General features: G+C 35.8%; 1 pseudogene; it reads left to right on the top strand.

Annotated features, from left to right (window-relative positions):
* Positions 1-11,171: 11,171 nt before the first annotated feature.
* On the top strand, positions 11,172-11,328 carry LOC132504570 (U4 spliceosomal RNA; annotated as a pseudogene).
* The last annotated feature ends 15,797 nt before the right edge of the window (positions 11,329-27,125 follow it).

Here is a 27,125-nt window from a genome sequence, read left to right as displayed (position 1 = left end):
GAGGAGTCTCGTTGGGCAGAGGATCAGGCCTGTATCTCAGCAGGCTCCTGGGGGCCCAAGTGGGCAGGGGAAACCTGGCCACACTCCCTTTTGATCCTCCGCCCTCCCAATGGTCCCCCCCTTTCCCCCTCCAGGTGTGGGATCCCTTCCCCTCCCTCAGCCACCCCTCAGGGGTGCCAGTCCCCTCCCACCTCCACTTTTCCTCCCCCCTCACTTCCCCGCATGCCCCACATCCTACCCAGTCACTGGGGGTTCCTCTGTCCCCTTAGGTATCCATGGTCCCCCAGCGGTGCCTGGTAGGTGCCCTGGTTGTGCAGAGATGCGAATTCCACATCCTCCTGGTCCGCCATCTTGACTCCACCCCATAAAGATTTCTTTATTTATACTTCCTGAAGGACACATGATAATTCCTTTATATATTTGAATTTATAGATTTTTGAGCTCTATAACGAAGAAATCATTATGACATACATGTCTGCATATCGTACAAAACATGACAAACATGCTCAGTAAATGAATTTTCCAACATAGCATAAAAGAATTTAATCAGTTAAATAAAATGAAATTCACTTTAGCACCTAAGTATTTGGGGGTTCCTGTCACTTAAAACTTTTTTTAAGGCTTCTGTTACAAGGCCCATTCTTTGTTCAAAAACCAATAAAAGGAGGGGGAGCTGAAAATCTTATATAATACCCCAGTTCAAAATGTAGCAGCAGTATTAAGGAGAATACAAATCATTTGGTCTCATGAAATCCTCACTATTTTGAAGAGATGTGAAATAAAATATTTGCCTTACTTCAAGGGGCTTTTACGTGCATGAGTTTTCACACTTATCAGAGATTACTTCAGAGTAATGAAATTCAGCTCCTAAAACTCATCTAGAGAAGAATAATTTTAAGTTAATAAGACTCTAATTTGAGTCAGATATTACAATTGAAGAGAGTATATTATGGTATTCTTTATCTGTGTTCTTACATCAACAGGACATAGGTTTGTCAGACATAGTGCATTGGGAATCTCAGAACCATCTCCAACAGTTTTCCCTTTCAATTTTAAAGCACCTGACATACTCCATTTAGCCTATGCTTTATCTACAATAGTCATTTACTGTATCTTAACTTTTGTTTGCATGTACTCTCCCACTCACGTAACACTGAAAATATTTCTTAAATACATGTGTAGAATTTTTCTTCCTGATTTTCACCTTTTAATACACAGATATTATAGACTACAATCATTTCAGTTTAAAAATTCTGATTGTACAACTGGCATGGATGGGCCATGCCTGGGCTAGATGTTATTATGGAAGTGAAGACAATAGGCAATTTTGTCTATGAAGGATTTTATAATCTTGTTATTTCATGAGGTTCACATATGTGGAAGCTACTATGAAAGGTAATGTGTCTGTAATAGATAAAGAGGAGCATAAAGCATTTAATTCAGTAGGACTTTACTAAGAAGAAAGCACTTGAGCTGAGTGACATGTTTGGAATAAATCTTAAGGAAATCATAGGAATTCGACAGGTAGACAAGAAAAAAGATGTCATTGGGGGTAAAAACCATACACAAAAGCATGTCATGACCTGGTGGCATAGAAAAGGAGTGTCAGCTGGCTTTGCGAAGACATGAAGTGTTATTTGGGGCTTGTTATTTAGACTCTTTGAAACTCAGTTTTTAATCAATTGTAAAATGGAGAAGGGAATTGACAGTTATTGGTAATTGATCATTGAAATCATTACAGATAAAGACAAATGTAGAGAAAATTAGTGCCGCGTCTCGCAATAATAGGATCTCCACCCATTTATTGTGCTTATAACAGGCCACACCCGTCCGTGGTGTTAATAGCTATTTGGATGGTGGTATTAGAAGCTCAACATGTTTGAAGTATAGGATACTTGTTAAGGATATTGAAGCAGCATTTCAGGGTGTTGGTCTCTGTCTACCAGATTTGTGTTTGAGGATGATCTCTCTAAATGATAGACTGGAGATAGCTATTCATAAATGAACATTTCAGCAATTATGTCATGTCCTCATTTCCCTTATTAAATTATTAATTTGGCTTTAATCCTGAGAAATTAATTGAATTTCTTCTCTGCTAGCGATCCCTAAAATGAAAAACCCTTAAAATATCTTTGAGGCTCAAGAAGAGAAGTCCTATATTCTGAAATAAGTTCTTCATCCTCTCACTTCCCCAAATATGCTTTGCAAGTTAATATAATAACTGTAACAAATCTTTATTATGTTTATAGAACTGAGTTATCAGCAAGAGCTAATGTTAAGATATTTAAATATCTTATAACAGACATACATTAAAAGTCATAGGATTTATTTCTTGCATGGAAAGAGAATGAAAATAAAATCAGTTTTCATGACCAATTATGTTAGCCTTTTCAAATTTGAAATGTAGTAAGTTAAAAATCTCTGAGCTGAAACACTGAGGAAATGAAGTGAATTAATAAATGTTTGTCTCATATTTAATTAAAAATCTGAAAGCTGTATTAAAGCCAAATTCAATGGGAAACATATGTGAATAACACTTTTATAACACAAGTCCATTAACATTGTTAATATTTACTTTGGCATATATAGGCCAAAGAGAAAATAAAAATAGGATTTCATTGCATTTATAAATTCAGAAAGAATTCATCTGGACCCAGAACTAGTACCACTATTGATTGTGTGTGTGTGTTTCTTTCTTAATTAGTAAAACTCTAGTTTTCTTTCAACCAAAATCATGAAATCAGAAATACAGCTCCATCTGTCCACCAAAGTCTTGCAAATCACACATCACTGCTACTGCTATAAAAAGGAAGTAAGAAAAATTTGCTGAAAGTTATTTCAAATAAATTACTATAGACAATATCTATAGTATCTGTAAGTTAACATTCTCAGATTTACAAAGCAAATGAAGAAACTACTTGGATATTTGCAAGAATAGATAAACAAGTAACTATGTAGTTTTAGCTGGACTTCATTAAAATTAAAAACTCTGCTCTCTGAAAGAATTATGAAGAGATTTAGAAAACTAACCACAGACTGGGAGAATCATTTTGCCAAAGACATATCTGATAAAGGACTTATCCAAAAAATATAAAGAAGTCTTAAAACTCAACAGTAAGAAAATTGACCACCTGATTAAAAAATAGACAAACGATCTGAACAAACACCTCAACAAATAAGATGGCAGATCATCATATGAAAATTGATGTCATATGTCGTTAGAGAATGAGACAGCAATAAACATCTATTAGAATGGCCAAAATACAGAACACTGACAACACCAAATGCTGGCAAAGACGTGGAGAAACAGCTACACTCATTCATTGCTGGTAGGAATGTGAAATGATATAATCACTTTGGAAGACAGTTCAATGGCTTCTAACAGAACTAATCACATTCTTACATAATTTGGCAATTATTTCTTTGGTATCTACTCAAATGAGGTGAAGACTTATGTTCATAAAAAAACCAGAAATGAATGTTTATAGCAGCTTTATTCATAATTGCCAAAACTTGGAGGTAACCAAGATTTTCTTTAATATGTGGATAAATAAACTACACTATATCCATACAATGGTAAACTATTCACAACTAAAAAGAAATGAGCTATCAAGCCATAAAAAGATATCAAGGAAACTTAAATATATATTTGTAAGCAAAAGAATCCATTCTGAAAGAGGTACATACTCATGATTCCAAGTTTACGACATTTTAGAAAAAGCAACTCTATGGAGACAGTAAAAAAAACCAGTGGTTGTCATGGATTGGGAGGAGGAAGTTATGAATAGGTGGAGCTCAGAGGATTTTTAGGGCAGTGAAACCATTACATATGATAGTATAATTAGATGGCTATATGACATTATACATTTGTCAAAAATTCATCAAATGAGTGAATCATAGTGTAAACTGTGGATTTGGGGTTATAATGACATGACACTGTATGTTTATCAATTGTAACAAACACAGCTGTCCCTCAGTGTCCACAGGGGATTGGTTCCAGGGCCCCACAGATATAAAAATCTGCAGACGCTCAAGTCCTTTATACAAAATGGCATAGTGTTTGCATTAAAACCTATACAAATACAGAAAACAGAGTATGTAACTATTTTTGTGCAAATTATAGTGGGGATATTGAGGAAATTTTCCAGTTCTGAGGAAGAGCTATCTCCTTTACAATAAAAAACTGTTTTAACTGTAAGCATTAGTAGCATCCACCCACCTACCATGAGAGATAACTGCAATTTACCACTCTGGAAGTTTACCATAACAGGTGCTGCCAGGGAAATCTTCTTAGGTACATTCAATACACTGGAATCTTAGTCTGCTGTGTTAATGTGATACTTGTATCCAGTAACACTTTTGTGCCTTTAATTAATTACAAATTAAAAAAAAATTCTCTCTGCTTCCAAAGAGTATGAAAGTAGGAAATAAAAAAAAAAAAAAGCATGGTACAGTGGCAATTCCTGACAAACACTCCCTCAGCCAGGTGGTCAAGGTCAATCAACATCAACGGTGTTAAATCCCATTGATGGTGTGAGCTCTTGGTATGCTGTGATGAGAATGGCACTTGACCTCTTGTGGTCTTCCTCCTCAAACACATAACCCGCATCTGATCATAAGAAAAACATCAGACAAAACCAAATTGAGGGCCGTTCTACAAAATATCTAAGAGTACTTCTCAAAATTGCCAAGGCCATCAAAAATAAGAAAAATCCAAGAAACTCTTACAGACCAGAGAAGCTTAAGGTGACGTAAAAACTAAATGAAATGCAGTGTCCTGGATGGGACCCTGGAACAGAAAATGGACTTTCGGTACAAACTAAGGAAATCCAAATGTAGAATGGAGTATACTTAATAGTAACATACAAGAATTGTGATTTCTTCATTGTGAAAAATGGATCATAGTAATAGAATTCATTAACAGTAAGGGACACTGGATGAGGGGTATACAGCGACTCTCTGTAATATCTTTGCAACTTTCCTAGAAATCTAAAGTGATTCTGAAATTAAAAGTTTGCTTAGGGCTTCCCTGGTGGCGCAGTGCTTGAGAGTCCGCCTGCCGATGCAGGGGACACGGGTTTGTGCCCCGGTCCGGGAGGATCCCACATGCCGTGGAGCGGCTGGGCCCGTGAGCCATGGCCGCTGAGCCTGCGCGTCTGGAGCCTGTGCTCTGCAACGGGAGAGGCCACAACAGTGAGAGGCCCGTGTACCGCAAAAACAAAAACAAATAAAAAAAGTTTGCTTATTTTTAAAATCACTTAACCCTTTAAATGGGAGCAGCAATATTCCCTCTAGAGACAAGTGTGTCATTAAGAGATGTTTTATTCTTTGACATTTATGGAGGAAATACGCTCTGAAATCTCTTCCTTACTAACATTTTTTTTTCAACTTGTCTGAAATTGCTTGGATTTCATAATTTTTAAAGACTGGGCGAGAGTAACCTTAGCTATTATTTCTTCATTTTCCTACAGCTTTGATCAGTAGGTGTATTCTCAGAATCACATCTGTTCTTGTCATGGAAAATGCATTGTTCATTGGCTTCCTTTCCGAAAAACTGACAACGTTTGAGTAATTGCCTCATGTTTTCCAGAACGTTGTGAGACCAACACTGAGTAAGGATATATATCAAAAATAGAAGATAGCAAATGTATTTTAGTGGGGTAACCTGAATAAATGGAGAGAAGTCAGGAGAAACAAACAGCGATGCCTTTATCGGTGACATTTTAGCAAAGGTTATCTTAATATCCTACCCAGCAACATCTGTGACTGACACTAGTGCCATGTTTGTAAATGTAAAAAGTATACTAGTGAAGAATGCACAACAAGAACACAGAGGATTTCTTGAAAATGAATGGCCTTGATTTCTTTAACCACATTAAAAATCTTGCTTACCTTTACAAATGGTATCTTCATTACCTGAATTTTGCTAAATATAGAAGGAAGAAAATAGTCATATACATTCATGAACTAATTCAATATACAATATTCAGTGGTTCTTATAAATTTTTTTAATATATATTTAAATAGTACCAAATGTGAACAAAAGAGATATGTAATATAATCAACCAACAGTTACAAGACCTGGACCCTGGATCTGTTTCCTTCACTTATTGTTTGGCATATGACTGTAACAGTGATCTCTCACTCTTTCTCTTTTCATCTAAAACTGGATGGTCATACTGCACCTGAATATATCTCAATGCCTCTATAAAGATCAACTGTTATATAGCATCTTTATGAGAAAAGATAAGACCTTGGGTATCTACTTGGGAGTCATCAGCATCAAAACTATATTTAAAGCCATGATACTGGATGAAATAATTCAGAAAATATGTGTAAATAGAGAAGAAAAAAGTTACAAGGATTGGTCCTTGCTTCAGTTCATCTTTTAAAAGTCAGGACGAAGAGAAGGAGTGAGGGAAACAGATGAAGGAGTAGCAGTTAGTGAAGTAGGAACATCAGAAGAATGAAAAAGATTGCAACTGGACTAAATGCTGGTGAGAAGTCAAGAACCATGAGTACTAACAAAGGTTGTGGTTTTGAGAGGACATCTACAAGTACTGTTTCAGTGAAAAAATAGGAAAGTGTAGTTTGAGGGAAAAAATGTGAGATATGGGATTAATGTATCCATAACTATTTTGAGTTTTGTTATAAAGAAGAAAAGAGAGAAGAGGTGGTAGTTAGGCGGGGTAGGGGGGTAGAGCAATGAGATCAACACAGTTTTGACTTTTATTTTCTCTTTTTTATATAGATTTACATTATAGTACGATGTATAGCATGGTATATGTATACCTAGCTTTCTACATGTATATGTATGTGTGTGTGTGTGTATAGATGTATATACACCTATGTCTATCTATACTTGCACCTATACCTGTATCTTTCTATATGTAGATAGATACAGATGAATAGATAGATAAATAGAGAACTTGATAATATAGGAGAAAATAAAGGAAATCTTAAGTTTTAAGCAATTAAGCAAGAAAGGAGAGGATATAGTAAGCATTTGACCTCAGTTAGGAATAGGTAAATTTTATTATATTAATTTTCTATAATGGCTGTAACAAATTGGCTTAAAACAATACAAATATCTTACGTTTCTGTTGGTGAAAAGTCTGAAACCATTTTCACTGGGATAAAATCAAGGTATTGGCAGTGCTGCTTTCCTTTCTGGAGGCCCTAGGGGAGACTGCTTCCTTGCCTTTATAGCTTTTAGACATCATCCACATTCCTTGGCTTGTGGGTCCCTTTCTCTTTCTTCAAAGTCAGAAATACACCATTTCACTCTGACCATTCTTTCACAGTCACATCTCAGAGCTCTGATTCTCTTCCTCTGCCTCCCTTTTCCATTTTTAAAGAAACCTGTGATTAGATTGAGCCGACTGACATAATCTAGGTTAATCTCCTCATCTCAAAGTCTTTGATTTAGTCACATCATCAAAATCCGTTTTGCCATGTAAAGGAGTACATTCACAGGTTCTGGGGATTAGGATGTGGACATCTTTAGGGACCATTATTCTGCCTTCAGCATTCATCTATTATAATAGTAAGAAAGACAGTAGAAACATAGTAGTGGGGAAATGAAGTAGTTCTTATCTTGCTGCTGATACTGTATCACTGAATTATGACTCAGCTAGCTGAAAGTGATCAGAGAAGAAAGAAAGTTGGAAATCTGAAGAAGGTATTAACAATACTTTGTCAAGTGGGAGAGTGATTTGACTAGGTTAGTGTCAGCAGTATTTTCTTAAATGTCACTTGATGTTTGGGATAATAAATTTAAGGGGAGACTATTCAATATTGTTGTACATTTTCCACATTGGATTTCAGATGTTTGTATCAAGTAGGTGGATATTTGGGTTAACCAAGTGGGCAAGATGAGAAACAAGGCACTTGATGATGTAAACAAGAGAATGTTTATCATCAGGGACAATTAAACTTCAGCTGGGAAAAAGAAGCAAGAGAATATATGGGTAATAATGGTCACTAACATGGTGGAAAAGAGATTCTAATGCAGTTGAACAATTTTTGAATTGGTCATGTATTAGGGTATCCAGAGAGACACAACCAACAGAATATGTATATAAAAAACAGAAATAATAGGGGATATAGATAGATGATAGATAGATAGATAGATAGACTTTATGAGAAATTGGCTCACATGATTGATTATGGAGTCTGAGAAGTCCAGTGGTCTGCCATCTGCAAGCTAGAAACCCAGGAAAACTGGTGGTGAATTCAGTCCAAGTCCAAAGGTCCAACTAATGGTGTAAATCACAGTCCAAGGACAAGAAAAGATGAGATAAGATGTCCCAGCTCAAATTGTGAGGCAGGAGGAAAAGGGTGAGTTCCTCTTTCCTCCACCTTTTGTTCAACTCAGGCCTTCAACTGATTGGATGATGCCCACCCACTTTGGGGAGGATGATCTACTTTACTGAGTCCCCTATTCAAATGCTAAATTCATCCAGAAACACCCTCACAAACACATCTGGGCACCCCATGGCCCACTCAAATTGACACATAATATTAACCATCATGGGTCAGTTCCAGGAGAAGAGATCAGAAAAGTAAAGAAAGCGTGGGATAATTGAAATTTTAAAATAGAAAGGGCTTAATTATTAAAAGTAAAGGCCAAGGTATGATCTTGGGAGTAAGTGGTAAAACTTGGTAGAGAAAATATGGTCAGAAGTGTGGAAGTCAAGAAATCAAGAAGCTACATTTATGTTGCTGTTTCTATGTGTTTATGTGTTTTTGTACAAATGCGTGCATGTGCATTTTTTTCTTTCCTTTCTTTTTTTTTCTTTTTCTTCCTTCCTTTCTTTCATTGCTTTTATAGTTTCCTGGGAAAAAAGAAGATTTAACATAAAGTCTGAAGTATCTCAACACTTGTGGTTAACATCTATTATGCTTGAAAAGTGATCTTTAGGATTTAGTTTCCTGAAATTTTTTGAGTTAATCTTCATGGAGGTATTTTGCACTAAGAATAGTTCTAGAAGTTATAAAATGGAACATCTGTGGCGAATACATTAATATCAAAAGTATACTAGTTCATTGAGTCACTATGTTGATGTGAGGAATTTAGTCTTATTTTACTAATTTGTGGAAGACAGAAGTTTTTGCTATAATCAAATCATATATGAGGACTTCATTCCAAAATGAGGCACTAAACAAGTATAAAATTATCTAATTGGGTTGCTCACATCTGCTGATGGCAGTTGCAGGGCACAAGTAAAGATGTTTTTACCTTGACTATCAGTTCAGCATCTGCCGGACTGCCTGAGGCCATGCACAGAACTGGATAAAATAATAGGGCTCCTCTGAGGAGGGAAGGACAGCCCAGGGACAATGAGTCCCCACATAAGACATGACTCATTTCTTCAGCCCCATATCCTTTAAATGCCATCCTAATTAACAGTGAGACAATCATATATCATGACACAACAAGCATCTAGGGACCAGAGCGCCATTTTAAAAACAGATGATTTCTTAGTTCATACTGAGGCATTAAATTCTTTATATTACTCCTTTTTCTTAAATAAAGACATTATTGATATCATACAGAATGATACTTTAAAGCTTTACTCTACTATGAGACTAAGCTTTAACCCTCAGGGATAAATTCCATGATTCTCTAAAGTTAATTTATTTTCAAAACCATAATTAACAGTTCACTAAAATCTCCAGCACCATTATAGCAACAGAGCAGCTCCTAAAGTTCCAACTACATGCTCATAAAATTCTGATTACTTCTTGTAATCATGCCATCTGGTAGCTTGATTATAGTTATGTCTTAAAACTTAGTGGGGTCTGCCTGATTTTTTAAGTTTTTTCTTAGTATTCTGAAAATTTAATACCTTAGGAATATAAATATAGTTTTTCATCTTTAAAAATTAAAGTATAAATCAATCATATAGATATAAAATAATTAAGCTGTTTTTTTCTGTATATACTGCATTTAACATTTTTAAAATCACTATTGAATTTAAATTTAGAAGAAAATTACTCATGAGGTGCCAATAAGGGCATTTGGAATATTACAATTTGTCTTCAGTCAGATAAAGTAATTGTAAATAAACTGGAACCTAAGTGTCTTATTTTTAATTTTAGACAAGCTTAAAATTTTTATACAATCTTGTGTATTTTAAAATAATAGTAGAGGAAAGACTACTTTTAAGAGAATCTGGGATCCATCTACAATTCTCAGGTCAGGCTCTTAGTGGAGTCACTAGGCAAACAGGGCTAGATGAATACAACTCTGGCTACCTCTGCAAGGGCAGGTGCAGATCTTTAGATTGAATAAGGATATGAAAGAAGCATTTGGTGAAAGAAATGAAATGAGACATTTGGTGATATCGGCCCCCAGAGACCCATAATAAATGCCTTGACCACCACCATTCCTAGAGGTATCTGACGTTGCCTGTTCCTCCTGGCCTCTGTCTATGGATGTGGCGTCAAATACTGCCTCTCAGGTGCTCCTGACCCACAGAGAGACATCCTGTGTAGGCATCCACCTGCTATCTGCAAAACTGCCAGCACACGGGGGCGACCACAGCATAGCCCCACTCATAGGCCTGACTCTCTATGTGGTTTCCTGGCAGGCAGACCTCAGCCCCAAGGAAGAAACAAAGGATCTATGCGCCCATCAAAAGAAAATACAAGAACGCTTAAGTCACATCCCTCACAAGACAGAGACAAAGGGAGAACAAAGCAGCACCTGGAACAAAGTAATGCTCCTTTTGGAATTAAAAAAAAATTACACAATTTAAAAATTTCATCAGGTATTATGGAATAAAGGAGGGTAACTATAAAACCCCAGGGTTAAGCTTAAAATATTGAGTGGAAAAATGCCTCAAGCAATAGAAAATATGTAAAGATAAAATAGAAGAAAAAATAAATAAAGTATCTATTTGGGAATAGGTTGACACGGTCTGACTACCATTATTAAATATTATCTAGAATACTGTAACAAAAGTAATGTGATAACAATTATAAACATTAAGTAGACAATAAATTATTTTTCTAATGTTTTGATTTTCTACTTAAAAATTCACAAGATAATTAGAATTTATTAAACTTAAGTATTTTATTAAAGTGACTGGATATAAAATAAAGATGAGAAAAATAGTCCATCACACCGAGAGCATAAATTACGATGTAGTTAAAAATACATTTACAGCTTTGCGCAGTGGCAGTATTGTAGCCAATGAGGTTTATCCGAGGCGCGATTATTGCTAATAGAAATACATTTACAGAGTCCTGGACATTTATAAAAGTAAAAACTACTATGAAAAAAAAAGATGTCAACAAATGAAAAAACATTCCATGAATGTGAAAACTTACAATCATATAATGTAAATTATTCCAAAACTCAATAGTTAAATTTAACACAATTTCAATTAAATTCTGACAGTGCTTTTCTGATTCTGCTTTAACTACCGTGACCTCCTTGCTGTTCTTAAAACACACAGTTTTGTTTTGTTTTGTTTTGTTTTGTTTTTTACCTCAGGTATTGGCACTAACTGCTTATAATTCTTTTCTTCCATGTATCTACGGAGCTTTTATTAAGTATTTACATACTTCACTCATGTCTTGATTTAGGCGTCACTTCCTCAGAGAGATGGTTCCAGAACTCCATGTATGGAATAAAATCTAATACTTTTTAGCACCTTTTCTTCCTCATATCACTTACCCCTACCTGACCTTACATTTTGTAGTTTTAAAATGAATTTCTCCTCTCACAGACAATAAACACCATGAGGGTGTACGCTTTGTTTCCTCTGCAGGCTTAAGGACAAGAATAATGCCAGGTATGTGGCATGTGTATTCAACAAATACAGTGGAACAAATGAACATTTTTTTTCCTATTCAGAAAAGCACTGCTGGAATTCTAATTGAAATTGTATTGAATTTAACTATTGAGTTTTGGAATAATTTACATTATATGAATAATAATATATAAATATTATTTTATATATCATTATATATGTGTGTATATATAATCATTATATTATTACATACATATATGTATAGATGGATATAATGATATACAGTGCAGCATTAAACACTGTGGTGGCAAAAATCTGGAAACAGGCAGTTATTGTCCAAATTTGGTATAACAACACAGTGGAATATTATGCAGCCAGTAAAAGGAGTGAAATGTAGTTTCATTAGTGGACTTGAAAGGGATTCTGTGGGGGTATATCCAATGAATAAAACAGATATAAAGCAGCATGTATAATATAATTCTATTTTAAAGCAAAAGATAAGAAAATCCCATAAATGCGTATTTATATACATTTGCATACATAATTATAAAAACACAAATATTTCCATATTTTGGCATTACCATACAGATTATTAAAAAACTGTACTCTGTACTCAATATGTAACATTTGGAGAATTTAGATTGTACTGTCTTACTTTAGATTGTATTGGGTTCTGTTTTGGCAGGTAGTTAGTTTATTGGTTTGGCAAGTTAATCCTCTCAAGTCTTGTTTTTAAGCTTTTTAAGGGCAGGCCTAGAGTAGTCATTATTCTAATTGTTGTCTTTCTGAGTTGTGAAACACTGTGAACTAGCTTGTTGGAACTCCTATATTTTTTAGCATTCTGTGACCTCCAACACCTCTGTGCAGCTCATAGCTCCCTAAAAGCTGTTCTTACAAGGTCTTGTGGAGCCTTAACCTGAACATGAATAGATTAGTATTCAGCCAATGACATATGGGGACTCTGTGAAGATTTCTAAAGATTCTTCTATGGTTATGTCCTTTCTGTTATTCTTCCCTGTAAATTCTAGCTGCCTTATCGGCTGTTAACTTAAACTCCTAATATCAGTGACACTTCGATGCTCTAACTGAACTCTACTTTTCCATGCCCTTGAGTATCCATTACTTCATCATGTCTGGAAGATAAAGTCACCAAGACATTTCTGACTATGCCATTTTTCCTTCCTCCTCAAGTCTAACTCCATAAAGAGGTTCGTTTTGTAAAAAGAAACATTAATATATCCAGGGTGTTAAGCTAATGCTCAATTACTGTTTTAGTATGTCTTTTTTTAAGGAAGTTAGGCACTTTGACATTCATGTCAATAAATAGTGCATCAATATCCCAAGAAGATGTGAAATACTTCCCAATAAAAAGAACTGAAATTCAGAAAAGGTGTAGGTTCTGGAGGGAAAGCAACTCAAACTGTTTTCAAATTTAAGTTTTTTCTTTTCCCCTATCAAGTACATCCAGAGAGAATACTGGTTATAGTTAATGTAAGTTTAAAAATCCTTCTAAAACGTTAAATCATTAGATAATTCACTATTAGAATAGAGAATATTTATTCTAATTTTAAAAGACATTTTAGACAAAATAAGAAAGACCACAACAATAATTTTAAATTAAAAATTTCTATATGTATACTGAAAATTAATCATAAACCCTTTCATTTTTTACTGAAATCTCAAGGTAAGTGAGAAGATTAAAAGGAAAGCAATTGAATGATTCAATGAACAATTCTATTCAAGGCGGGCACTGTAGTTTTTTCATAGCCTAAAACATACACTTAATATTAAAATGATGATTTTCTCATTTGAAAATGATAAAAATGTACACTTTGTCCTAAAGGTATAAATTTTATAAGGTTGACTATATTAGTGGAAAGACATGATAAATCATGGTGATAAAAGACTATCATTAAAAAGCACCCTAATCCATCATTTTAAATAGACTCTACATTAATCATCTACTTAAAACTGAATGCTCAAGTAATCATAATTTATTATGATAATTCAGACTAAAAATAAACATCAACAATGTGGGCTGCATTTGAAGGACAACACATATGAGGTGTAGGAACTACTTTTCACCCCAAAATTGTAAGTCTAGTCTATCAGGAGTAACCACATTCAATGCAAAGTATATGTAGTCAAAGGATAAGTCATATTGCTCCAACAATTGAGCTAGCTTTGTTAAAACGGATTGATCAATGTCAATCAAATATTAAGACTCATTCAAATCCCCATAGTAACATGGACAGAGCCTAGATCATGTAACAGGTATGTATGTATTTCAATTTAATATTAAATAATTAAATTTCACAACTTAACTCAGTATATTCTACAGAAAGAATATATAAACAATGCATGCTACCAAGATTTTACAACGTGGCTAAATATGCTAGAACAAATTTACCCTATTACAATTTTCCATCTGTGTTTTCTAGAGTTTGGTTACCAGTGCTATTAACAATGTCTTGAGGGCGGTAAGAACAGAAATAGCCTTCCTTCCCTCCTCAATAAAAGCAGTTCTATTTTAAAATGTCCTTTATATAACAAGGTTTCAAGTGAGATGGTATTTGACAAATAGAGTTTTGCTGTAAATAAAACAATGTAAATTCTTAAAATAGTCCCATTGTAAAATAAATAAATAAATATAAGTAAATTTAAGTATCTGGATGCATAAAGTCACTGCCTCCAGGCAGAATGCCGAGGCAATAACAAGGCGATCCTATTTTATTTCCCATTTCTCAGTGATTACAATCCTGAGCAACTTGTTATCCAATATCTGAAAAAAAAAAAAGATGTTTAATCTATTTTGTCCAGTTTTCAGTTGCTTGTTGTGGAATACTTAATGTCTCTGATTCCATCATGGCCAGAAGTGGAACTAAAATTCACTTTTGCCAAAAATTGCATTGTGGGATATTGAGGGATAAGTTTCACAAACTTTAGAAAACTTCAATCAAATATTACCAAAATCAAATAAGTTGCTTATAAATATATTTCTTATTTAAGAAAAGTATGAACAACACTAAGTTATCTTGCAATATTTGCTCTTGAATAAGAAAATAAGTTCTATATCTGGCTCTGTGATTAATATTCAGTGAGACATTTGTCAAAGCCTTTTATTTGTCTCTGTTTTGTAATATCATTAAAATATGAATAATTTACTCATTCTCATAGAAAATATTTGTACTATGAAATTGTTAATTATGACATAAATATTCTATAGGCATCAATAGCTGGCGGGTATTTTTATATAAAGGTATTCTGCAAAGTCCTAACTCATATTTTAAAATATTTACTATACACTAGGGAATATATGTTTAATAACATATTTGTTAATATAATACCTAATGAAGTACTGTATTATTTTTCTCACTGTTAAGAAAGTCTCACTTTGATTCTCTTTGGGACTGAGTCCATACTCAAATTTCACTAGATCTTAGTTCATATTCTTACTTCTCAGAATTGCACAATAAGACAGTATAAAAATTTTTAATTTCCTCAGGTTTCTCAGGTAATTTGTAGTATGAGAATGTGTTATATAGTATTTCCTGGAAGATCAGATATGGCTTTTCCCTCACCATAACACTTTATATACCAAATGTCACTCCCACCCAGCCTCCTCATTTGGGGGACATACACCACAAAAACATGAGATGTATGATAACCTTCTTTCTCAGCCAAAGAATGAGATTTCAAAAGTTGAAGTATAGTTTAAAATAGTTAGGCATATACCCAGTGAAGACTTTGGTGAACCCTAATTTCTAATCTATGCAGTTCAGTGTCACTTTGCCCAGGAAAAAACAAAAATGAAACAAAACAAAACAACAACAAAAATACACCTCTTTTGATTTACAGGTTGGCAAATGGCACTAATCACGGAGAAATTTGACTCTTGAATCCTATGGGCATAATTTACAATGAGGAAGAAATACTGCTGTTTTTAAAAGAAACTTTTAAAATGGTGCAAATAACAAAACAGGAATAGTTTAGGCTGAGGCTTTTATGAGATAATGGGGAAATATTTATTTAACTTGCCATGTATCCATTTCTTGAAAGTTAAAATAACTTTTTTTCTTTTCCAAGATTGTCGCTACTTCATGTAACAGTCTAATTCAGAGTGGTGTTGAGGTAAATGATCCTGCACTTGATAAAATCTGACTCATTACGAGAAGAAGGATAATGAACTCGGGGGCACAATGCACTCACGGATCAGCTGGACCCCTTGAATATATGACTCTTGTATATGGTGGCCAGGACAGTGGCAAACATGTGCCTTTATGTCTATGAGGGATTTGCTCCTACCAGAGGGTGAGCCGATCTGTTTTGTGCTTACTGCAGTCTTATTTGCCTGCTGTGTTAATATTCAGGTAAAGCATATTATAATGACTGAGTCTAGATATGATAAATATGTAGAACATTGGGGTTCATTTATCATCTTGACAGCAAGAATAGTCTTCTGCCCAGCTGGAACTAGACAAAGTACCCTAGTTTACTGGAATGGACTTAAAATGTGTCTGCCATGATTATGGAGTTGACATTCTCATCTTTTTCCTCTCCTTCCAATAGGTTCTTAAAGAACTGGTTGCTGTCAATGTAGAGTTCTACTCTGTTCAAAGGCCAGGGTGATATGGGTGGTGGGGGGAATCTTCTGGAGCTTCTTTGATTTCTTGCATATGATTTACTCTCCTGTCAGAGCAATAAAGCAGCTCTACACCTCTGGATTTCATTTGTTTTCTTTAATCAAGTAAGTAATTAAGAAAAAAAAACAGTTTAATTATGAACTACCCACTGTTTGAATGGAGTTGGAACCAATTAAGATAAAATTTATTAGAATATGAGTGATAAAGTAAAGGCAACATGGATGTGTGTGATGTTAGTCTATCCTATCATCATCTTTTAAACCGTACCCTATAAAACGGTTTCGATTCAGTTTTCTAAATTATAGTTCCGATTATAGCACTTCCCAGCTCAAAAGCCAGCTGATCTTTTATCCTTTCCTGAATCAAGTCCAAGCCCCCAGAAAACCTGGAAGATCAAGTTCTTCCACAATCTGGTTCCTACCTAAATTTTCAGTTATATTCTTTATTTCCTTTAATATATTCTTTATTTCCTTTTTTTTTTTTTTTAGGGGGAGAAGGTCAAAGTCCTCTATTGTCTGGTACCTACACATACCTTGGTTTCTTTTCTATTTTCCCCATTTTCACTTTGGTCTGGGATTTGTTTTTTACATCTTAGCATGCTTCTTCCTTACCATTTTGAAGAAATGCAAACATCTCTCCAAAGCTTTCTTATTTACTCACCATCAGACTTCAATTATTTTTCCCATTTTCCATAGTACTTTATTCATATCCCTTGCATAAAACTTATTACTTTACACCTTGCACCAGAATACAATCAAAACCATTATTGAAAACAGAATCCACGTCTGGTTTTCTGCATTTGTTCTCTAGCACCTACCGTTATAAACAGAATAAGCTAAATAAAAAAATGTTGGAAAATTTTGCTGTCCTTTTTAGTCATCAATCTTCAAGGCAAGCACACTGGAAATTATTATTTTTTATTTCATATGCTGTAGCTAGGTACACATTCTCTATTGTGGTTATATGATTTGGTTTTTCCTAGGTTTGATTAAACTAAATATCTGAAATGCTTTTATTAAGAACTATCATTAATAAGTCTAACTATTGTATCTCTTACTAAGTTTGCATTAAAAGCCCTTGAAGGTAACTTTCAATACTCTTTGGTTTGTCCCCCATTCCCTCTAGAATCTTTTTAAAGATAAATATTTCTAGACACCAAAAATATTCAATAAGAAGATATAATGAAAAATGCCAATTTCATGACTACAAGAGAAATAATAATTGATTTCCTCTCTTAAGATGTAAATGACAAAGCCATAATTCTTATAGAATTTTTAGCTTACAAAAAAACGTATGAAAGTGTGTCTTCTGACTATGACTCTCAATTTATGATTTGGGTATCTTCCAATTAGAATTTGTCTTTACCTCTAAACTAGATAAATAAGAATTTCGTTAAAAAAGGAAATGTCATATAAATTTTTCCTTCAGAAGATTCTGTGAAAGAAAGAATAACACATTTTTCTCTTTTATGCTTCTAGTACTAATGAAACATGGAAACCCTTTCAGTAATGCTTAATTCTAAATAAAGTTAACAGACCAAAGTGTAACATAATAAATTACAAGAAAAAATGCATTTCACCGAGTAAGCATTCATAAAAGATGTAAATCAAAGACAATTTGATAGTGCTCCGCAACAAGAGAGGCCGCGATAGTGAGAGGCCCGTGCACCGTGAAGAAGAGTGGCCCCCACATGCCACAACTAGAGAAAGCCCTCGCACAGAAACAAAGACCCAACACAGCAAAAATAAATTAATAAGTTAATAAACTCCTACCCCCAATATCTTCTTTAAAATAAAAAGACAATTTGATAATTTACAGTCAGAGCCCTTGACTAACAAAAACATATTTGACATGTAGAGGTAAACAACTGATGAATGAGTCATTATCACAACGAAAGATTTATGAATGAGGGATGGCATTCACTAAAATAATCATGAAGGAGAAAAGATAACTGATTCTGCTTGGAGGGTCACAGAAAGACTGTTTTAGTGGTAGAAAGATTATTTCATGCATATAAAAAGCATCAGACTCCACACCAAGAATTATACATCTGGCTTGATGTGTGGAAATTAGTTTTCTCTTCAGGAAATAAGAGGAATTATATTTTTCTAGTCAGTGACAGAGTAATAAAATTTTGATTAAAATCATAACATTTATTTAGAATCCACTATAGCTGAGAATAAAACAAACAACAGGCAGAGCTGACATCACTTCCTGTGGGACATCTTCATCCTTTTTGTCAAAAACATTTCCCTCATTACATAGATAAACTAACTTTCACTAAATTCCTCCAGCTGCATATAGAGAGTTTCTTGAATAACAAGTGTCAACATCCCCACAATCAGCTATTCCTTCCATGATTTGATTTATGTTGCATTTGAATTTCACCTCCAATGTTGTCACTTTCTTTTCTTTGCTGCACTTTCATCTTTACTGGCCAATTCCCTCTTTTGAGTATCCATTGTCGTAAAATACCATCTAAGTCTATCACTGGGAAGCACTGGGAGCACAAATACACACTCTTTTTTGCTGTCTATGTGTGACCGAAATAACAGAGGCACAGTGATCAATCACTAGCAGAATTTGAAAGAAGTGACATCATTGGACACCAATCATGTGTGTCTATTATTTACATGGTGATTTGTGGATTAAAGAACTGGAAGCAGTATTTGTACCTCATGAAATTACTCTCAGTTAATATACTTTGGTAACTGAAATTTTAACTGTATGGCTGAGAGACTGGTGTTATCTAACTAAACTATGGTAAATGAAATTTGTGCATATAAGCAACATCTTTATGCTACTAAAGGAAAGCTGAAGTTGTCAACATAGAATTCCTAACCTGGAGGAAATATCTTTCAGAAACAGGGGAAATAGCTTTTTCAGATATATGAAGGTTTTGGCTGGCCAGAATACAATGGGGAAATATGCTTTAAGTGATGTAAGAAAACACACACACACACACACACACACACACACACACACACAAGCACACACACACAGCTGTCAACCCAGAATTCCATACTTTGAGAAAATATTTTTCAAAAATTAATGGCAAAATAATGATTATTTTTGAGAAAAAAACAATAGCTGAGAGAATTTATCATAGGCATACCATTATTTTAAGTAATGATAAAGAAATTTCTTTAGTCAGACAGAAAATTATATCATATGGAAACCTGCATCTAAGAAAGAAATCAAGGGCAACAGAAAAGAACAATATACGAATAGATACATATGATGGATTTTTTCTTTACAAAATCACTTCAAAGACCACTGATTATTTGTGCAAAAATGATATCAATATATTACGGGGATTATAACATATAAAGAAAGAAAATGCATAAAAATCACAAAGGACAAGAAATGGAAGTACAAGGATATATTATGTGGAGGTTACCTATGATAACATAAAGGTAAAATAGAGTATAAAACAGCTTATCCTTAAAATTAAGAATCACATGGAGGCCTTGCAAGTCCCTGTGTTGTGTTGTGAAAGATCAGAAACAGCTCCCTCCTCAGGTCCTTTACTATCTTTCTCTTTGCTGCATTCTAGAAATACAAGTTCAGTAACAAGTAAACAAAAATCACTTACATTTTTATATGCTACCAGCAAAAGATTGAAAAATGATTTTTTTTTGTTTGTGTGAATTTTATTTCATTTTTTTTTATACAGCAGGTCCTTATTAGTCATCAACTTTATACACATCAGTGTATACATGTCAATCCCAATCTCCAAATTCATCACAGACACCCCCACCGCCCCGCAGCTTTCCCCCCTTGGTGTCCATACGTTTGCTCTCTACATCTGTGTCTCAATTTCCGCCCTGCAAACCAGTTCATCTGTACCATTTTTCTAGGTTACACATATATGCATTAATATACGATATTTGTTTTTCTCTGTCTGACTTACTTCACTCTGTATGACAGTCTCTAGATCTATCCACATCTCAACAAATGAGCCAATTTTGTCCCTTTTTATGGCTGAATAATATTCCACTGTATATATGTACCACATCTTCTTTATCCATTCGTCTGTTGATGGGCATTTAGGTTGCTTCCATGACCTGGCTATTAGACATAGTGCTGCAATCAACGTTGGGGTGCATGTGTCTTTTTGAATTATGGTTTTCTCTGAGTACATGGCCCAGTAGTGGGATTGCTGGATCATATGGTAATTTTATTTTTAGTTTTTAAGGAACCTCCATACTGTTCTCCATAGTAGCTGTATCAATTTACATTCCCACCAACAGTGCAACAGGGTTCCCTTTTCTCCACACCCTCTCCAGCATTTGTTGTTTGTAAATTTTCTGATGATGCCCATTCTAACTGGTGTGAGGTGGTACCTCATTGTAGTTTTGATCTGCATTTCTCTAATAATTAGTGATGTTGAGCAGCTTTTCATGTGCTTCTTGGCCATCTGTATGTTTCCTTTGGAGAAATGTCTATTTAGGTCTTCAGCCCATTTTTGAATTGGGTTGTTTGTTTTATTAATATTGAGCTGCATGAGCTGTTTATATATTTTGGTGATTAATCCTTTGTCTGTTGATTCGTTTGCAAATATATTCTCCCATTCTGAGGGTTGTCTTTTCGTCTTGTTTATGGTTTCCTTTGCTGTGCAAAAGCTCTGAAGCTTCATTAGGTCCCATTTGTTTATTTCTGTTTTTATTTCCATTACTCTAAGAGGTGGATCAAAAAAGATCTTAAAATAAAGGGGGGGGGCTTCCCTGGTGGTGCAGTGGTTGAGAGTCTGCCTGCCGATGCAGGGGACGCAGGTTCGTGCCCTGGTCTGGGAAGCTCCTACATGCCGTGGAGCGGCTGGGCCCATGAGCCATGGCTGCTGAGCCTGTGCGTCCAGAGCCTGTGCTCCGCAATGGGAGAGGCCACAACAGTGAGAGGCCCATGTACCACAATAAAAAAAGAAAAAAAAAAAAGATCTTGCTCTGATTTATGTCAAAGAGTGTTCTTCCTATGTTTTCCGCTAAGAATTTTCTACTGTCCCATCTTACATTAAGGTCCCTCATCCATTGAGTTTATTTTTATGTACGGTGTTAGGGAGTGTTCTAATTTCATTCTTTTATATGTAGCTGTCCAGTTTTCCCAGCACCACTTATTGAAGAGGCTGTCTTTTCTCCACTGTATATCCTTGCCTCCTTTGTCATAGATTAGTTGACCATAGGTGCATGGGTTTGTCTCTGGGCTTTCTATCTTGTTCCATTGATCTATGTTTCTGTTTTTGTGTCAGTACCATATTGTCTTGATTACTGTAGCTTTGTAGTATAGTCTGAAGTCAGGGAGTCTGATTCCTCCAGCTCCTTTTCTTTTTCCCTCAAGACTGGTTTGGCTATTCAGGGATTTTTGGGCCTATATACAAATTATAAGATTTTTTGTTCTAGTTCCATAAAAAATGCCATTGGTAATTTGATAGGGATTGCATTGAATCTGTAGATTGCTTTGGGTAGTATAGTCATTTTCACAATGTTGATTTTTCCAATCCAAGAACATGGTATATATCTCCATCTGTTGTGCCATTTTTAATTTCTTTCATCAGTGTCTTATCGTTTTCTGCATACAGAAAACTATAGTCTCCTTAGGTAGGTTTATGCCTAGATATTTTATTCTTTTTGTTGCAATGGTAAATGAGAGTATTTCCTTAAATTCTCTTTCAGATTTTCCATCATTAGTGTATAGGAATGCCAGAGATTTCTGTGCATTAATTTTGTATACTGCTGCTTTACCAAATTCATTGATTAGCTCTAGTGGTTTTCTGGTAACGTCTTTAGGATTCTCTGTGTACAGTATCATGTCATCTGAAAAGAGTGAGAGCTTCACTTCTTTTCCAATTTGGATTCCTTTTAATTCTTTTTCTTCTCTGATTTCTGGGGCTAAAACTTCCAAAGCTATGTTGAATAACAGTGGTGAGAGTGGGCAACCTTGTTTTGTTCCTGATCTTAGAAATGTTTCAGTTTTTCACCACTGAGAACGATGTTGGCTGTGGGTTTGTCATATATGGTCTTTATTATGTTGAGGTAGGTTCCCTCTATGCCGACTTTCTGGAGGGTTTTTATCATAAATCAGTGTTGAATTTTGTCGAAAACTTTTTCTGCATCTATTGAGATGATCATATGGTTTTTATTCTTCAATTTGTTAATATGGTGGATCACATTGATTTGTGTATACTGAAGAATCCTTGCATTTCCGGGATAAATCCCACTTGATCATGGTGTATGATCCTTTTAATGTGCTGTTGGATTCTGTTTGCTAGTATTTTGTTGAGGATTTTTGCATCTATGTTCATCAGTGATATTGGCCTGTAGTTTTCTTTCTTTGTGACATCCTTGTCTGGTTTTGGTATCAGGGTGATGGTGGCCTCGTAGAATGAGTTTGGGTGTGTTCCTCCCTCTGCTATATTTGGAGGAGTTTCAGATGGATAGGTGTTAGCTCTTCTCTAAATGTTTGATAGAATTCTGTGAAGCCATCTGTTCCTGGGCTTTTGTTTGCTGGAAGATTTTTAATCACAGTCTCAATTTCAGTGCTTGTGATTGGTCTGTTTATATTTTCAATTTCTTCCTGGTTCAGTCTCAGAAGGTTGTGCTTTTCTAAGAATTTGTTCATTTCTTCCAGGTTGTCCATTTTATTGGCATAGAGTTGCTTGTAGTAATCTCTCTTGATCCTTTGTATTTCTGCAAAGGTCAGTTGTTACTTCTCCTTTTCATTTCTAATTCTATTTATCTGAGGCTCTCCCTTTTTTTCTTGTTGCATCTAGCTAATGGTTTATCAATTTTGTTTATGTTCCCAAAGAACCAGCTTTTAGTTTTATTGATCTTTGTTATTGTTTCCTTCATTTCTTTTTCATTTATCTCTCATCTGATCTTTATGATTTCTTTCCTTCTGCTAACTTTGGGGGTTTTTTTTTGTTCTTCTTTTTTAATTGCTTTAGGTGCACCGTTAGGTTGTTTATTTGAGTTGTTTCCTGTTTATTAAGATAGAATTGTATTGCTATAAACTTCCCTCTTAAAACAGCTTTTGCTGCATTCCATAGATTTTGGGTGGTCGTGTTTTCATTGTCATTTGTTTCTAGGGATTTTTGATTTCCTCTTTGATTTCTTCAGGAATCTCTTCATTATTAAATAGTGTATTGCTTAGCGTCCATGTGTTTGTATTTCTTACAGATTTTTTCCTTTAATTGATATCTAGTCTCATAGCATTGTGGTCAGAAAAGATACTTGATATTATTTCAATTTTCTTAAATTTACCAAGGCTTGATTTGTGACTCAAGATATGATCTATCCTGCAGAATGTTCCATGAGCACTTGGGAAGAAAGTGTATTCTGTTGTTTTTGGATGGAATGTCCTATAAATATCAATTAAGTCCATCTGGTTTAATGTAAAACTTAAAGCTTGTATTTCTTTATTTATTTTCATTTTGGATAATCGGTCCATTGGTGAAAGTGGGGTGTTAAAGTCCCCTACTATGATTGTATTATTGTTGATTTCCACTTTTATGGCTCGTAGCATTTGCCTTATGTACTGAGGTGCTCTCATATTGTGTGCATAAATATTTACAATTGTTATATCTTCTTCTTGGATTGATCCCTTGATCATTATGTAGTGTCATTCTTTGCCTGTTGTAATAATCTTTATTTTAGAGTCTATTTTGTCTGATATGAGATTTGGTACTCCAGCTTTCTTTTGATTTCCATTTGCGAGGAATATCTTTTTCCATCCCCTCACTGTCAGTCTGTATGTGTCTCTAGGTCTGAACTGGGTCTCTTGTAGACACCATATATATGGGTTATGTTTTTGTATCCATTCAGCCAGTCTATGTCTTTTGGTTGGAACATTTAATCCATTTACAGTTAAGGTAGTTATTGATATGTATGTTCCTATTACCATTCTCTTACTTGTTTTGGGTTTGTTATTGTAGGTCTTTTCCTTCTCTTGTGTTTCCTGCCTAGAGAAGTTCATTTAGCATTTGTTGTAAAGCTGCTTTGGTGGTGCTGAATTCTCTTAGCTTTTGCTTGTCTGTAAAGGTTTTAATTTCTCCGTCCAATCTGAAAGAGATCCTTTCTGAGTAATCTTGGTTGTAGGTTTTTCCCTTTCATCACTTTAAATATGCCTTGACACTTCCTTCTGTCTTGCAGAGTTTCTGCTGAAAGATCAGCTGTTAACATTGTGGGGATTTCATTGTATGTTATTTGTTGCTTTCCCCTTGCTGCTTTTAATATTTTTTCTTTGCATTTAATTTTTGATAGTTTGATTAATATGTGTCATGGCGTGTTTCTCCTTGGACTGATCCTGTATGGGACTCTCTGTGCTTCCTCGACTTGATCGACTAGTTCCTTTCTCATATTCAGTAAATTTTCAACTATAATCTCTTCAAATATTTTCTCAGTCCCTTTTTTTTTTCTTTTTTTTCTGTGACACCTATAATTCGAATGTTGGGTGTTTTATGTTGTCCCAGTGGTCTCTGAGACTGTCCTCAATTCTTTTCATTATTTTTTCTTTATTCTGCTCTTCGGTAGTTATTTCCACTATTTTATCTTCCAGTTCACTTATCCGTTCTTCTGCCTCACTTATTCTGCTATCGTTTCCTTCTAGAGAATTTTTAATTTCATGTATTGTGTTGTGCACTATTGTTTGTTTGCTCTTTAGTTCTTCTAGGTCCTTGTTAAATGTTTCTTGCATTTTCTCCATTCTATTTCCAAGATTTTGGATCATCTTTACTATCATTACTCTGAATTCCTTTTCAGGTAGACTGCCTATTTTCTCTTCATTTGTTAGGTCTGGTGGGTTTTTGCCTTGCTCCTTCATCTGCTATGTGTTTCTCTGTCTTCATTTTGCCTAACTTACTGTGTCTGGGGTCTCCTTTTTGCAGGCTATATGTTTGTAGTTCCCATTGTTTTTGGTGTCTGCCCCAGTGGCTAAGGTTGGTTCAGTGGGTTGTGCGGGCTTCCTGGTGGTGGGGATTGGTGCCTGTGTTCTGTTGGATGAGGCTGGATCTTGTCTTTCTGTTGGGCAGGACCGCGTACAGTGATGTGTTTTGGGGTGTCTGTGACTTTATTATGATTTTAGGCAGCCTCTCTGCTAATGGGTGGGGTTGTGTTCCTGTCTTGCCAGTTGTTTGGCATAGGGTGTCCAGCACTGTAGCTTGCTGGTCGTTGAGTGGAGCTTGGTCTTAGCATTAAGAATGGAGATCTCTGGGAGAGATTTTGCCGTTTGATATTACATGGGGCTGGGAGGTCTGTGGTGGACCAATGTCTTGAATTCAGCTCTCTCACCTCAGAGGCACAGGCATGACACCCAGTCAGATCACCAAGACAGTGTAAGCCACATGGCTCAGAAGAAAAATGAGATGAAAGAAAGAAAGGAAAAAAGAAAGAATGAAAGAAAGAAAGGAAAATAAAGTTATTAAAGTAAAAAAATAATTATTAAAAAAAAGTTTAAAAGTAATAAAAAAAGAAAGAAAGAAAGAAGGGTCCAACCAAACCAAAAAACGAATCCACCAATGATAAAAAGCATTAAAAAGTATACTAAGGAAAAAAAAAGAGAGAGACAGAATCCTAGGACAAATGGTAAAAGCAAAGCTATACAGACAAAATCACACTAAGAAGCATACACATGCACACTCACAGAAAGAGAAAAAGGAAAAAGAATATATATATCATTGCTCCCAAAGTCCACCGCCTCAATTTTGGGATGATTTGTTGTCTGTTCAGGTAATCCACAGATGCAGGCTACATCAAGTTGATTGTGGAGATTTAATCCACTGCTCCTGAGGCTGCTGGGAGATATTTTCCATTCTCTTCTTTGTTCGCACAGCTCCTGGGGTTCAGCGTTGGATTTGGCCCCGCCTCTGTGTGTAGGTCACCTGAGGGCGTCTCTTCTTTGCTCAGACAGGACGGGGTTAAAGTAGCAGCTGATTAGGGGGCTCTGGCTCACTCAGGCTGGGGGGAGGGAGGGGTATGGAAGGCGGGGCAAGCCTGGGGCGGCAGAGGCCAACATGAGGTTGCAACAGCCTGAGGTGTGCCATCTGTTCTCCTGGGGACGTTGTCCCTGGATCACGGGACCCTGGCAGTGGCGGGCTGCACAGGATCTTGGGAGGGGAAATGTGGATAGTGACCGGTGCTTGCAAACAGGCTTCTCGGTGGCTGTAGCAGCAGCCTTAGCATTTCATGACCATCTCTGGTGTCTGTGCTGATAGCTGCGGTATGCACCCATTTCTGGAGCTTGTTTAGGCAGTGCTCTGAATCCCCTCTCCTCGTGCACCCCGAAACAATGGTCTCTTGCCTCTTAGGCAAGTCCAGACTTTTTCCCGGACTCCCTCCCTGCCAACTGTGTTGCACTAGACCCCTTCGGGCTGTGTTCACGCAGCCAACCCCAGTCCTCTCCCGGGGTCTGACTTCCGAAGGCCGAGCCTCAGCTCCCAGCCCCACCCACCCCGGCGGGTGAGCAGACAAGCCTCTCGGGCTGGTGAGTGCCGGTCGGCACCAATCCTCTGTGCGGGAATCTCTCCGCTTTGCCCTCTGCACCCCTGTTGCTGCACTCTCCTCCGTGGCTCCAAAGCTTCCCCCCTGCCACCCCCATCTCCACCACTGAAGGGACTTCCTAGTGTGTGGAAACTTTTCCATCTTCACAGCTCCCTCCCAGAGGTGCAGGTCCCGACCCTATTCCTTTGTCTCTGTTTTTTCTTTTTTCTTTTGCCCTACCCAGGTATGTG

Source organism: Lagenorhynchus albirostris, chromosome 14 (genome assembly GCF_949774975.1).
Source record: "Lagenorhynchus albirostris chromosome 14, mLagAlb1.1, whole genome shotgun sequence".
In the NCBI taxonomy this organism is placed as follows: domain Eukaryota; kingdom Metazoa; phylum Chordata; class Mammalia; order Artiodactyla; family Delphinidae; genus Lagenorhynchus; species Lagenorhynchus albirostris.
This window is presented reverse-complemented; position numbering and strand designations above follow the sequence as displayed.